General features: G+C 45.5%; 1 protein-coding gene across 2 annotated transcripts in view; it reads right to left on the minus strand.

Annotated features, from left to right (window-relative positions):
• Positions 1 to 2654: 2654 nt before the first annotated feature.
• Positions 2655 to 14927, minus strand: part of LOC136004492 (skin secretory protein xP2-like) — a 50967-nt gene continuing 38694 nt past the window's right edge. The window contains exon 3 of one of the 2 annotated variants that reach the window (XR_010608490.1): positions 2655 to 2992. The gene's annotated coding sequence lies outside the window, so the exon portion shown is untranslated. Of the gene's footprint in view, positions 3629 to 14927 lie in introns of both variants that reach the window. The other variant, XR_010608489.1, reaches the window with a different exon arrangement.

Consider the following 14927-nt stretch of genomic DNA (forward strand, 5'->3'; position numbering starts at 1 on the left):
AAGGCTGCGTGGAGACCTCATAGCAGCCTTCCAGTACCTGAAGGGGGCTTATAGGGATGCTGGGGAGGGACTCTTCCTCAGGGACTGTAGTGACAGGACAAGGGGTAACGGGTTAAAACTTAAACAGGGGAAGTTTAGATTGGATATAAGGAAGAAATTCTTTCCTGTTAGGGTGGTGAGGCACTGGAATCGGTTGCCCAGGGAGGTTGTGAGTGCTCCATCCCTGGCAGTGCTCAAGGCCAGGTTGGATGAAGCCTTGGGTGGGATGGTTTAGTGTGAGGTGTCCCTGCCTATGGCAGGGGGGTTGGAACTAGATGATCTTGAGGTCCTTTCCAACCCTAACGATTCTATGATTCTGTTCCCCCCAGAGTTGCCTGGTGCTTTTCTTCTCATAAGAGGCTGGGCAATTATTACTTGCCTGTCTGGTGTCTTGCACTGATGCTTATGAGGCAATATTAATAAAAAGTCCCCACCCACAGCTTCTTTGGCTGCTTTGTCAGCATCTTGATTTCCAGTATTCACTGGAGTGTTATCAAATTGATGTGCTTTAAAAGCAAATTTTGGCTTTTTGACACTTCCAGAACTCTCAGTAGCACCGTCAGCTCATCTTTCTGTGCTGATGTACTGGGGGAAGGGGAGGGTAGGGGTGGAAATGCAGGGCTTTAGACTCTATTATCTGATGTTTGGTTACCACAGCATATACTGCTTTCCAGTTTCTATTTTCTTAAAGCTGCTGCCATCCACAAACAGTTCATAGTCCACATCCTTCAGGGAAGTATATTGCAGGTCAGTATGACTGCAATACACATGCTCAAGAGTCTGTAAGCAGTTGTGAGTCAGCTCTCCTGCTTCTGGATTGACTGTCAAAACCACTGCTAGGTTCAAAAGGTTAGTCACTTTCAATTCTATGTCCTCTTGTTCTAAAAGCATAGCCTTATATTTTAAAACCCTGCTTGGGGAAAGACAATGACTGCTTTTCTGTTCCAGAATGATTGTTACCATGTGAAATGAAAATACAGTCCATTTTTGTCCCAAAGTATTTGACAGAATTCTCCATTAGAGGACCTAATCTTTGTCTTGCTTCCAGTTATATAGGATACTGCTTCTGTCTTACCAGTCTGACGTTTGGTTTCAGATGAATAGTTCCTGGTTCTGCATTTCGTGATCGTCCCAGTGCTCAGGCAGCCCATACTTGTGGGGTGTATAGTCCACTTCCTCTGGTATATCCGTCTCAGTGTCTGGTTTTTGTAACATAAAAACTTGGGCCTCCACAGCCTTTTCATCAGGAACATCTGAATTTTCTTTCTTTAAACCTAATGTAGTTTACTCAGTATATCTCTATCCAATAATAGCACGGGGCACTCGGGCATGCAAAGAAATTGATAGGTCAACATCCATTTGCCTATTTCAAAATTTAAAGGAAGGCCGGGTTCCTGTCCACCCTGTGGCACCAGTGACTGAAGCTGTTTGCTTGCTTAACTGCCCTTTACAAGTATTTATAACAGAATAAGTAGCTTCTGTTTCTACAAGAAATTTTATCTTATCATTCCCCAACCTAACTGTAGCCAGTGGTTCTGCTGGGGAAGGTTTCGAATCTTCCCCCAGTCCTCCTCAATCTTCATCTAAAGTAATAATTTTCTCTGCCTGTCCTGACATTCCACTAAATCTCCAGTGTTTATTTTGATTCTGAGGGCATTCCCTCTTCCAGTGCAACCTGTGGAGTCTGTTTACAAGCCTTTCCATGTAGTCATTCTTTCCTCTCCTCCTGGGCCTCTCCCCCCTTTCTTGCTTGCCTGGGTGAGGGTTGCAGCCAACAATTTTTTCCTAAACATTCCAGTTTTACTCTGGAGTTTATCTTATTCCCCCACATATACAAAAACCAATTCCTAGGTGAAACCAGACACACTATAAGCCACAATGCACAATATTATATTATATTAATAATCATATTAGTAATTATATTAATATTATATATTAATAATCGGGTACTCAAACCCCTTTCCACCACCATTTGAACCATTTCAGGGAACATGCACCAGGGCAGTGGTGGTCGATTGCTATAGGTCTCCCAAATCATATTGGTTCTTTCCTTCCTTCCTCTGATTAAGGATTAATAGTACTGTATTTATGCATCACCTCTTTTAATCTTTCCACAAATCCACAAGGTGATTCATTTATATCTTGCTTTATTTCATATAGCTTAGACCAGCTCACTGCCTTGGGGACCACATTCCTAATACCAAATAAAATCCACCTCTGATATTGTTTCAAAGCCTGCCTGTCCTGGTCCCGATTAGGGTCCCAGTTAGGATCAGCGGTAGGTACGTGATGATTCACTGTACCTGCCAATGTGCCTGCCGTTATTTGTTGCTCTATTGTGGTCTGAGCCATATGAATAATCACATTCCTGTCAACACTCTCGAAAGCATGATGCATAATTACCAGCCACTTGTTTCCAAATATTCAAACCTATAATGGTAAAGGGAATCTTTATCATGACCGGGCCATCACTGCCCACAGCTTGTCTTAAAGGTGCAATCACAATTTCCCCTTGTTTTCCCCTAGTTTGCCCTGCTGTAGGGTAAAATCCCTCAGCCCCCTTTTTTGTGAAAGGAAGACTTGGACGACTCAATATGAGTTAACAGCAAGCTTCGTTTATTGGGCTTCTACCTTCGGTTAATATAACAGTGAATATGCAAATACTAGGCACTTGATTGGTTCTGGCACAAATAAGGCATTGTGTAAGCTCTATATTTTTGCAGCTACACCGTGCACCCCCCCACCATCCTCCTTCTCATGCACTTATCACTTAGTGGCCTTGGCTGTGATTGGTCATAGTATGTTGCTGTTTGCCGGTGTCCTTCATTTCCTCATTATCTGGCGTGAGAGGTTTGCACCATGTTCTACACAGATGTCTTGTTTCAGCTCGTTGATGGGAACGTGACCTTTTGACCTTTTTTGACAAGCCAATCCTCCAGAATTCCCCCTTTTTCTTTATAAAGGAATAAGGACTGAGTCAGGAGTCGTCATAAACAAGCAGAACAACATTGCAAAGCATAATAAAGTAACAAACCCCCTATAATTATGAGACCTATAACGGCGAAGCAGCTTGTAAAGCAAACATATATGCAGCTCTATGAAGCGAACCTCGATTTTCAAATAACTCAAGTAATTCAAAATCTGTAGTTCTAAAATCAGCTAAATATTTCTGAAGCGCTCTAAGCGGGTTATATAAAAGATAATTTGACAGACTATACAAAAAGTCTTTGTTTCAGCTAACTCTGGCGAAGATGCCTTATAGACTGACAACCACCACAATATAATTCTACTGTAGGGTCACACTGATGACAAAAACTACAGAGTTATCGAAGCACTTGTTGTATCACCAATCTCAGTTGTACCACTATATGCCTGTGGCCATGGACCGGATCTAGGAGGGCGACCGTGCTCAACGAAAGCTCTGTGTTGATTAAGGAGTTAAGTTCTTCTATTAGCGGCTGTAGCACTTGGCGCAAGCGACGCTCCTCCCGGGCCTGCGAGTCAGGGTCCATACACTAGCTCAGAGACGCCGTCACTGGAGCTTCTGCAACAGCCGGTCTTAGTCACTTGGATGGTACCCACAAGGGTCCTGTGGGAGCAGAAACACAGGCGTAACCACGGCCCAGATATATTGCTTCTGCCGGTCCCTGCCACAAATCTGTATTAGGATCTCGATAGTACGCCTTAAAAGAAGGCTTTATCTTCTGTGCTTGTGTTTGTACAAAGTGCTTAATAACCGCTGGAGTTTGTTCATCACCAAAGATGCATAAATAATTTAACGTAATTTCACCCATATAATCAGCATCGATGACACCTGGAACAATGAATAGTCCTTTCAACGCAGATGATGATCTCCCCAGTAGCAAGGCTAGTCTCATAGATTCTTTTAACAATTCTGGACCTAGCTGGACTTGAGCCTCCTTAGTGGAGAACTGTCCAGTTCCCATCAGGTGTTGTAATTGCACCCCAATCAGGGGATCTCCCTGGCCTCGCTGAACAGCAACTTCCTCTTGACAGGTTTTCTGCCAATACATGTTCCATAACAACAACTGCGAAGGGGTGAGGATTAATTTCACAATACTTTTAATATAACAGCAAATCTGTTCCCCAAATATATGACAACATCTGCCTAGTGGGTTCAAACTGAATGCCTGTAGAAATAACAGTTTGCCTTAACTGAGATAGCTATTTCCAATTTAAGGGAGACATTTCAGCATTTACTGCCTGACCTTGAGCGTTAATCTGGTACTTAACAGGAAAGGCGAGAATCTTTTCCTGCAACGTCCGCAAACAATCAAAATCATTGTTTGACAGAGCCTCTCTCTGAATAGATTTCCAATCTATCACCTGGATTCGCATTTGTCTACCTGTGCTCTGCAACTTTACCTTTTTTTCCTTCTCTCCCCCCCCCCCTTTTTTTTTTTTTTTTTTAAGTTGTTCACTCTGCTTTGCACGGCTACAAACAGCAGCCTGCTTGGCAGCAGCTACAGCTGCCTGCCTGCTTCAGCAGCAGCCATAAATACCTGTCAGCAACCACACTTTTGCATTAACCCTTTCTTGCCTGAAATGTTAAACCACTACCTGTTAAAAACTTTTACATGAACACGATAACAAAAGAAAATAGAACACCATCTGCTCTCATCACACACACACACACACATACGTATGCATATGGGATCCCACAAGCACATTTCACACAACTACAATATTTGAAACAAAAAATCCAGACAATCATTACTCGCACTATAAAGTCCCACATACAGAACGTGGCATAAGGACTCTGTGAAGACTATCAGGAAACCAGCTCCAACAAGCATCATCGCAATCTGAGGTGGCAGGCTCAGCCCTAGCGAGCGTCCCCGCAGAGGCTCTGCCTCCCTCACATGGCATGAGGCTTGGGCTTTTATATTGATCAAAATGCACACTCATTCTGACACAGGTGGCCAGTCTACGTCAGAAGAAGTGGCCAGCAATATCTATAAAGGTTTCCAAGCATCAATAGAATCATAGACATATTTGCTAACTTCTAGTACATGAATATCACAGAGAGACTGTATCAAATGAGTTGTATATGGGACCTCAAGTCCACGGTCCGCCACAGTCCGCCACAGTCCTCCCAATACCCCTGATAAGGGCATACGAGAGACCTTCCCACCGCGGGTCTTGATCCAGCACATACATCACAGGGAAAGCACACAATACATCTGCATCCCACACCCATCTCGCTTCTCCTTTACAGCTGTCCATTTATCATGAGGATCTGGGGGATATAAATTAGGCTTCTTTTCCGGCTCCATGTCAAAAGGATCATCCAGGTCAGCATCAGAATTAACAGGCATCAGAACTTCAGGAGCAGCAACAGCAGCCTGATGAGCACGCACAGGTTCTTTCTTGGGGTCAATAGGGTCCGGGTCAAAAAGACTGTCTTCATCTCTGTCCTCAGTCTTTGCAGACGCGGCGGGAACTGGCAGAGGCTCAGGGGTGGCCAGGGGTGGGGGGAAGTAATGTGGGGGGCTACTTGTGTCATCACGCGGGTCCCCCTCGCGTTCTGTCCTCCGTTTCCCTGTAGTCTTCGGCAAGCGGCAGGGCAGTGCGCAGCAGATTGGCATTGAGGACACCAGGCTGCCCTGGCAGGGCAGTTTCGCCGGAAGTGGCCCTGCTGGCCGCATCAGAAACAGCGGACTCTCAGAGCTTTTTGCTGGTACTGGTTGGCTGGGCGAGCGGAGAGGAGCGAGGGCTGCGAACACTTGGTTTTGGGATGTTTCTGCTTGTGCTTTCGATCCCTCTCCTAATTCTTTAATGGCATTCACTAACATAGCCTGATTACTGGTAGGGACTTGCGCGGCACGTTCTAATAACTCCTCAACACTCCAATTCCCTGGCAGTGTCACTATAAGATTTCGAACAAATCTGTTTCCGTTTTGCAAGACACACTGCTTTAAGGTAGATACTTGCATATATTCCGGCACCCCAGCTGATTTTATGGCTGCGGCTACTCTGTCTACAAAGGAACCTAGTGACTCGTCCCGGCCCTGCCTCAGGGACATATAGGAGGGCAATCCACCAGGGGCCTTAATTCAATCAATGGCGTGCCGGGCCGTGGCCATTGTCTCCCTGATTTTATCAGGCCCTAAGAGGGCCTGCGCCTCTGTACGTAGAAAAGGACCCAACCCCATCAGCTCGGGGATAGTCAGCCCGTATAAAGGATTCCCGGGGTGGTGTTGTTCGGCCACTGATTCTTGGCAAAATGCTTGCCAGTATGCATTAAATAACAACTGCTGATGTGGGGTTAATATGAGGCGGGTGATACTCTTGACATCATTGGGGAGTAACAGCCCCCCCCCCCAGATATAATCCAACATTTGTTTAGTGGGCTCCCCCTGAATACCACATTCGCTCACTGTTGCTCGCAGCTGCAACAGCAATTTCCAATCTAACGGTGTGATACTAGCTGTAAGACCACCCTGAGGCCCCTGCTGACAGGTCACTGGGAATGCCTGTAACATATCAGCGGCAGCCTCAAGATCCCCCTCCTGGGCAGCCTGTGCGGCTATCTTTTTCCATATACGTTCACGATCAATACCCATGCCCTTGTTGCCAATTTGCAGGTTTCCCTCCTCCACCAGCTTACTCACGTCCCCAGATTCTGCGTCCCCGGGGGGCAGCTTTTCAGCCGGACCCGGGGAAGCAAGGACCGAGGAGTGGGGGGGAGCCGGTGGGTGGTATATAAACCGTAATGGTGAGGGGCGGCAAGGGCCACGGGTCTCCCGCCCCCCCCCCCCCCCCCCCGAGGTGTTAGAGGAGACCGCTCCGAGCCGCTCAGTGACGGCTTTTGCCGCCTTCTGCTCGGCACGGTGCTGATCTAATGCGTTAGCAACTACCCGCCAGGTTTTTCCCAAATGCTTTGCCGTTTTATCACCGTCAAGGGTGGCTGCCCACAGCTTATCTCCTAGTTTCTGCCACTCGTCATGATCAAAGATCGTATTCGGGTCGAGGAAACAACCTTTCGCTACTCCATAAGCTACCACTCCCGCTAATTCCTTCTTTAACTCCTTCTCCTTAATACCACGCTTTTCTAAAAAGCAATTAAATAAATTCAGGGCAGCTTGCCTCTCCATACCCCCTTTTAAGGTACTAGCGCTCCGTTGCCCTACGAGGCTTCGGCTGCTCCTCCTCCTTGGTGCAACGCTGCCGATGCAGCCACTGCAAGTCCGGCGGCGCCCAGATCCCATCTATATGGTCGTCCTTTTGCGCGATGCGCCGCTTTAACCCTCCGGGGCAAAATCGGAGCCAAGTGCCAGTTTTTCACGGCCGTGGTGTCGGTACCCTCCGCTCCGTGTCCGAATCACGTCGGGGTCACCATTTGTCGTGAAAGGAAGACTTGGACGACTCAATATGAGTTAACAGCAAGCTTCGTTTATTGGGCTTCTACCTTCGGTTAATATAACAGTGAATATGCAAATACTAGGCACTTGATTGGTTCTGGCACAATAAGGCATTGTGTAAGCTCTATATTTTTGCAGCTACACCGTGCACCCCCCCACCATCCTCCTTCTCATGCACTTATCGCTTAGTGGCCTTGGCTGTGATTGGTCATAGTATGTTGCTGTTTGCCGGTGTCCTTCATTTCCTCATTATCTGGCGTGAGAGGTTTGCACCATGTTCTACACAGATGTCTTGTTTCAGCTCGTTGATGGGAACGTGACCTTTTGACCTTTTTTGACAAACCAATCCTCCACACCCCTCTAACATCTCCCTTTCTGGTGCCTGTGCTTGTGCTTGATTCTCATTGTCAGTACCTTTGGCCCCATTATTCACAATAATACCCCTTCTCCAGGGGGCTACCATCAAATCCAAATCCTCCTCCACATTCCTCAACTGTTTAGTGCATAACTGTCCTATTCAGCACAAAGAGTAACAGCGTTTAAGCGAATTTTACTATCTTTCTCCAAGGACAATACTAACAGGTCCTGGGGTGCAAATTTAAAACTACAATCCTTTTGCCATTCCAGATGATTTCTCAAAGTGAAAAATATTTCTGCAGAAGCTACTTCATTCCACTTTCCTTTTCGTCTCAAGAATAACATCCACCATTGAGTACAGTATTTTACCAGTCTCCTGAGTAACTGAACCATCCAAGGGTCCACCACTTTGTTTCAAAGTCTCCTGAGTGAGGGGGCTCACAGATTTGTTTCCAGAGTGTTGCAAAATGTAACCCAGCGGGGATTTCTTCAAAACCCCCTATGGAGGCAGTGGTCCTGACCTCCACCCAGATTCCACTGCTTTGTTTCCAGAGTGTTGTAAAATGCAACCCATCAGGGACCTTTTGAGGACTCCCCTTTTGGAGACAGTGGCACCCATAATCTTGCCCTCCACCCAGATACCAGAGTCCAGAGCATCAAACCCAGACTACCTTTTACCCACCGCGCAGGGCGTCCCCTGTGTCTTAGTCATGGTTTAAAAAAAGTCAGCCATAAATCACACAGCTCATTCACTCACTCCGCCCCTTCTTGTCCTCCCCGTACACCCGGAGGGACGGAGAGGAGAATCGAAAAGAATGCAACTCCCACGGGTTGAGATAAGAACAGTTTAGTAACTAAGGTATAACACAAATCACTACTGGTACCACCAATGATAATAATGATAAAGGAAATAACAAGGGGAAAGAATAAAACACCTCAACACAAGCCGACCAATAACTCGCCCAACCCCACCTGACCGAGAACCGACTGATATCTCCTCCAACCCTGCAGTCCCCTAGCCCTTATGGGTAACTCTCCGTTACATCCTGGGCATGACGTGCTGAGGAATGGAATACCTCTTTGGCTAGTTTGCTGGTAAAAGTTCATCCAATCTACTCTGCAGTGGATTTAGGCTGGGCTTTACCATACTCTTTGGTGTGGTAACTCAAGGTAAATGCATTCATGGTGTTAGCACAGAATTACAGGTGTCCTCAAAAGTTTATGGAAATGCACTGACAGGAACCTCATCAAGCTCAGCAAAGGGTGAGGTATTGTCCTGGGTTCAGCTGTAACAGTTATTTTTCTCCTTCTTAGTAGCTGGTGCAGTGGTGTGTTTTCAGGTTTAGTCTGAGAACAACGCTGATAACACACTGACGTTTTTAGTTGTTGCTAAGTAATGCTTACTCCGATCAAGGACTTTTTAGTCTCATGCTCTGACAGTGAGGAGGGGCATGGGAAGCTGGGAGGAAGCAGAGACAGGACACCTGACCCAAAGTCGCCAAAGGGGTATTCTATACCAAGTATATAAACTGGGGGGAGGTACCTGGAAGGCCCAGGTCACTGCTTGGGCTGGGCTGGGTATCGGTCGGCAGCTGGTGAGCAATTGCATTGTGCGTCAATGTGTTCATTGTTTTCTTTTCCTTTTCCCCTTTTATATTACAGAATCACAGAATCCCAAGGGTTGGAAGGGACCTAAAAAGATCATCTAGTCCAACCCCCCTATCATCTAGTCCAACCCCCCTCCCCTTGAGTGCACCCTCAGCAAGTTTGCTGACAACAAGCTGTGTGGTGGGGTCAACACAATACAAGGGATGCCATCCAGAGGGACCTTGACAGGCTTGAGACATGGGCCAGTGCAAACCTCATGAAGTTCAACAAGGCCAAGTGCAAGGTCCTGCACCTGGGTCATGGCAATCCCAGGCACAGCTACAGGTTGGGCAGAGAAGAGATTCAGAGCATCCCCCCTGCAGAGAAGGACTTGGGAGCGTTGGTTGATGAGAAACTTAACATGAGCTGGCAGTGTGTGCTTTGCAGCCCAGAAAACCAGCTGTATCCTGGGCCACATCAAAAGAAGCATGACCAGCAGGTCGAAGGAGATGATCCTGCCCCTCTACTCTGCTCTTGTGAGACCTCACTTGGAGTACTGTATACAGTTCTGGTGTCCTCAACATAAGAAGGATATGGAGCTGTTGGAGCAAGTCCAGAGGAGGGCCACGAGGATGATCAGGGGGCTGGAGCACATCCTGTATGAAGACAGGCAGAGAAATTTGAGGCCGTTCAGCCTGGAGAAGAGAAGGCTGCATGGAGACCTCATAGCAGCCTTCCAATATCTGAAGGGGGCCTACAAGGATGCTGGAGAGGGACTCTTCATCAGGGACTGTACCAATAGGACAAGTTAGGTTAGATATAAGGAAGAAGTTCTATACTGTGAGGGTGGTGAAGCACTGGAAAGAGTTGCCCAGGGAAGTTGTGAATTCTCCATCCCTGGCAGTGTTCAAGGCCTGGTTGGATGGAGTCTTGGGCGACATGGTTTAGTGCGAGGTGTCCCTGTCCATGGCAGGGGTGTTGGAACTAGACGATCTTAAGGTCCTTTCCTACCCTAACTATTCTATAATTCTATGATTCTATGATTTTGCACATAATGGGGTTAATGGAGATTAAAAGTTACTTACTTCAGGGGAATTTATTCTGTTCTTTTTAGTTTGGTTTGGTTTAAGCAAGTTTATACTGAAAGTCAGAAGTTCTAACCTGTGTTTAAAATATTGTGAAATCAAGTGGGGCCTGAAGCAACATATCACACATTGCAGGTGGGTATTTAGCTACTGTGATCTTTTGTGATTGTACTTCTTTGCATGTGTAGTTTTCACTTCAGAAACAAACACCTTATGAGCAGTCCTGCAGTTTCCTTTATAAATGTTTCTTGTAGCTCACAACCAATCAAAATGATTGAAGAAGAATTGATTGGGCTTGTCCCTAGGCTTATGCATACCTTTACAATACAATACTTTCAAAAGAAAGTGGTGTGGTTTAAGCCCAGCCAGCAACTCGGAACCATGCAGCTGCTCAATCACTTCCCCCCTTCTTCCTCCCCCCGCTCCTGGAGGGATGGAGAGGAGAATTGAAAGAATATAACTTCCATGGGTTGAGATAAGAACAGCTTGGTAACTAAGATATAATTCAAAACTGCTACTGCTACCACCAATAATAATAATAATAAGGGAAATAACAAGGGAAGAGAATACAGTTGCTCACCACCTGCCGAGCAATACCAAGGCTGACCTGGGCAGCAATCTGGTCTTCCGGGTAACTCCCCCCTGTTTATATACTGGGCATGGCATGCTGTGATATGGAATACCCCTTTGGCTAGTTTGGGTCATGTGTCCTGTTTCTGCTTCCTCCCAGCTTCCCCTCATCACTGGCAGAGCATGCAACTCAGAAAGTCCTTGATCAGAGTAAACATTTCTTAGCAGCAACTAAAAGCATCAGTGTTATCAGCATTGTTCCCAGGCTGAAAGTCAAAGCCACAGCACTGCACCAGCTACTAAGAAGGAGAAAAATGACTGCTACTGCTGAACTCAGGACAGAACAACAATACTAAAAATCTGTGAGCTGTTATTTAGATATGCGGAAAAAATCTGAAAATTCTATGATTTGAGTTTTTAGATTAATGAGTAGCTGTGGAAAAACCTGTGATGTGCTAATTTACTCAGGAAAGGAGTAAGAAGACTTGAGAAAAGCCTGTTTCTGTCTAAATGTAAGTTACCAGGGGATAGTACATTTCATGTGCTTCCTATCAGCGAAGACTTAAAAAGTCAAGTTGCTACCTCCTGAAAATTAAATATTGCAGCTCCTCTCTGTCATGCAATATAGCTGGATTTCAAGAAGAACCAAAGGCAGAAATCTTTAGTGCCTTATAGAAAATTTAAAGGAAAAATAGGAGGCAGTAGCATCTGAGGTTTTTTGTCATCCTGAGAGAATTGTGCTCTGGATTTCTCAGTTATTCAAGTGCTCAAGTCCATATTGTTTTTCATTTTATTTAATGTATCAGGGGAAGACGTACTTATTTTGCAAAAGCATTTATCCCTGTCAGTTGTCATCAAGTCCTATGCTTCACTGACTTCAGAGATACACTTTAAAGAACTGTCCCTGTTTTCCTTTTGACTTGTCTTAAATCACTTCGGCTTTAAACTGTCCTTAGTCCTAACTTTTCTTGTTTTATTTACTTGGTAAAAAAGTTTTTAATGTTAAAAACTCATATTTTAGTTTCTAAAGAGAGATTTTTAAGAAGATAATTGTTCTTATCTTTCAAACTGCTGCAACTATGGTGAGGAAAGAGGTCCAGTGCAATGATTTGCACAAGCCAGTGCCTATTTTAACAAATTTCTAGGCTAATCAGTGGTTTAAACTGTTTCAGATAAAGTAGATGATGCACTGCAGTTTAAAGAATGCCATCAATAAAGTCTACATCATCTATAAACATTGCAACAAGTGCTCTGCTGCTCATGATTACTTAGGGCCTTTTTCTGAGCAATGTAACTGGCTTAAAATAGAAACATAGAATAGTTTGGGCTATAAGGAACCTAGTCATTTAGTCCAACCCCCCTGCAATGAGCAGGGGCACCTTCAACCAGTGTTAAAGAATAGACTAATGTGATGTGCTTTGTAGTCAGTGGCCTAAGAACTAAAGCAGTTAGCAATGTCCAAATGAAACAAAAGAATTATTTGACTCAACTTATGTTGTTCAAGATAGAGAATACTTCTAATGTCTCCTGACAAAAGCTGGCAAAATAGTTTACTTCTAAAACAAAGACATGTTGAGAGGCACTCCAGTACATAATCTTGCAAGCCATGTCAAAAAGAAGGGAGAAAAAGTTTATGACTTTGAGCTGTTACCCAAGTTGTGTTTACTGGAATGCTACATCCTTCTCTGGATAAAGTCCTGAGATCAAGCCTCAGATGCACTCAAGAGAGAAGAAGTAAAAGGTGAATAATCAATTAATTCCAATAATAAAGTAAGTTACTTCAGGACTGCAAAAGTATTTTCCTCTTATTCTTAAGTTGCCAACAAAAAGCTCAGTTCTCTTGCTGTGGCCCTTTGCTGAGGTATTGCTGGTAAAAGTTCATCCAATCTATTCTGCAGTGGATTTAGGCTGGGCTTTACCATACTCTTTGGTGTGGTAACTCAAGGTAAATGCATTCATGGTGTTAGCACAGAATTACAGGTGTCCTCAAAAGTTTGTGGAAATGCACTGACAGGAACCTCATCAAGCTCAGCAAAGGGAAGCACAAAGTCCTGCATATGGTGAGGTATTGTCCTGGGTTCAGCTGTAACAGTTATTTTTCTCCTTCTTAGTAGCTGGTGCAGTGGTGTGTTTTCAGGTTTAGTCTGAGAACAACGCTGATAACACACTGACGTTTTTAGTTGTTGCTAAGTAATGCTTACTCCGATCAAGGACTTTTTAGTCTCATGCTCTGACAGTGAGGAGGGGCATGGGAAGCTGGGAGGAAGCAGAGACAGGACACCTGACCCAAAGTCGCCAAAGGGGTATTCTATACCAAGTATATAAACTGGGGGGAGGTACCTGGAAGGCCCAGGTCACTGCTTGGGCTGGGCTGGGTATCGGTCGGCAGCTGGTGAGCAATTGCATTGTGCGTCAATGTGTTCATTGTTTTCTTTTCCTTTTCCCCTTTTATATTACAGAATCACAGAATCCCAAGGGTTGGAAGGGACCTAAAAAGATCATCTAGTCCAACCCCCCTCCCCTTGTTATTTCCCTTATTATTGTTATTAGTGGTGGTAGTAGTAGTACCTACAGGGACCAGAACTACGCCAATACTACACCAGAACTTTGCACAATACTCCAGGTGAGGTCTCACAAGAGCAGAGTAGAGGGGCAGGATCACCTCCTTCGACCTGCTGGTCACGCTCCTTTTGATGCAGCCCAGGATACGGTTGGCTTTCTGGGCTGCAAGCACACACTGCTGGCTCATGTTCATTTTCTCATCGACCAACACCCCCAAGTCCTTCTCTGCAGGGCTGCTCTGAATCTCTTCTCTGCCCAACCTGTAGCTGTGCCTGGGATTGCTTCAACCCAGGTGTAGAACCTTGCACTTGTCATGGTTAAACTTCATAAGGTTGGCATCTGCCCACCTTACAAGCGTGTCAAGGTCCCTCTGGATGGCATTCCTTCCCTCCAGCATATCAACCAAACCACACAGTTTGGTGTCATCTGCAAACTTGCTGAGGGCGCACTCAATCCCACTGTCCATGTCACTGACAAAGATGTTGAACAAGATTGGTCCTAACACCGATCCCTGAGGGACGCCACTCGTTACTGGTCTCTAGCTGGACATTGAGCCATTGACCACAACTCTTTGTGTGCGGCCATCCAGCCAGTCCTTTATCCACCGAGTGGTCCATCCATCAAATTGATGTATCTCAAATTTAGAGAGAAGGATGTCATGTGGGACAGTGTCAAAAGCTTTGCACAAGTCCAGACAGATGACATCATGTCGTGGTTTAAGCCCAGGCCATAAATTCGAACCACGCAGTCTACACTCCCCCTGCCCTTTCTTCCCTCCCCCCCCCCCCCCCCCCCCCGCTTTTGGGATTTTTAGTTGCCACAGCTCATACAGGTGAGAAAGCCAAAGATGTTATTAAGCATTTGCTTTGTTGTTTTGCCACCATGGGAGTCCCTGTACAACTAAAAACTGACAGTGGTCCTGCTTATAGTTCTCATTGGCTGGAATTGCTTTTACAAACCTGGAGCTTCATGAACCTTACTGGTATTCCTCAATCAAGGTCAAGCGATTGTAGAACGCGCACATGGCATCATGAAAGCTACGCTTGAGAAACACTAAAGGGGGAATACCCTGGGTGTGAGCCCACAGGAGCAATTGGATAAAGCTACCTATGTGTTAAATTTTTTAAATTTGTCAGGGTCTCAGAACTGTACTGCAAAGGTGTCGTGGTTTAAACCCAGTCAGCCACACAGTTTCACAGTTTCTACTCCCCCCCCCTTTCTTTCCTCCCCCCACCCCCCATCCCCCCCCGCTCCCACAGGGATGGGGAGGAGAATTGAAAGAATTAACTCCCATGGGTTGAGATAACAGTCCTACCTATACTAATAAGGTATAACACAAATC

The sequence above is a fragment of the Lathamus discolor genome, chromosome W (assembly GCF_037157495.1).
Source record: "Lathamus discolor isolate bLatDis1 chromosome W, bLatDis1.hap1, whole genome shotgun sequence".
Classification (NCBI taxonomy): domain Eukaryota; kingdom Metazoa; phylum Chordata; class Aves; order Psittaciformes; family Psittacidae; genus Lathamus; species Lathamus discolor.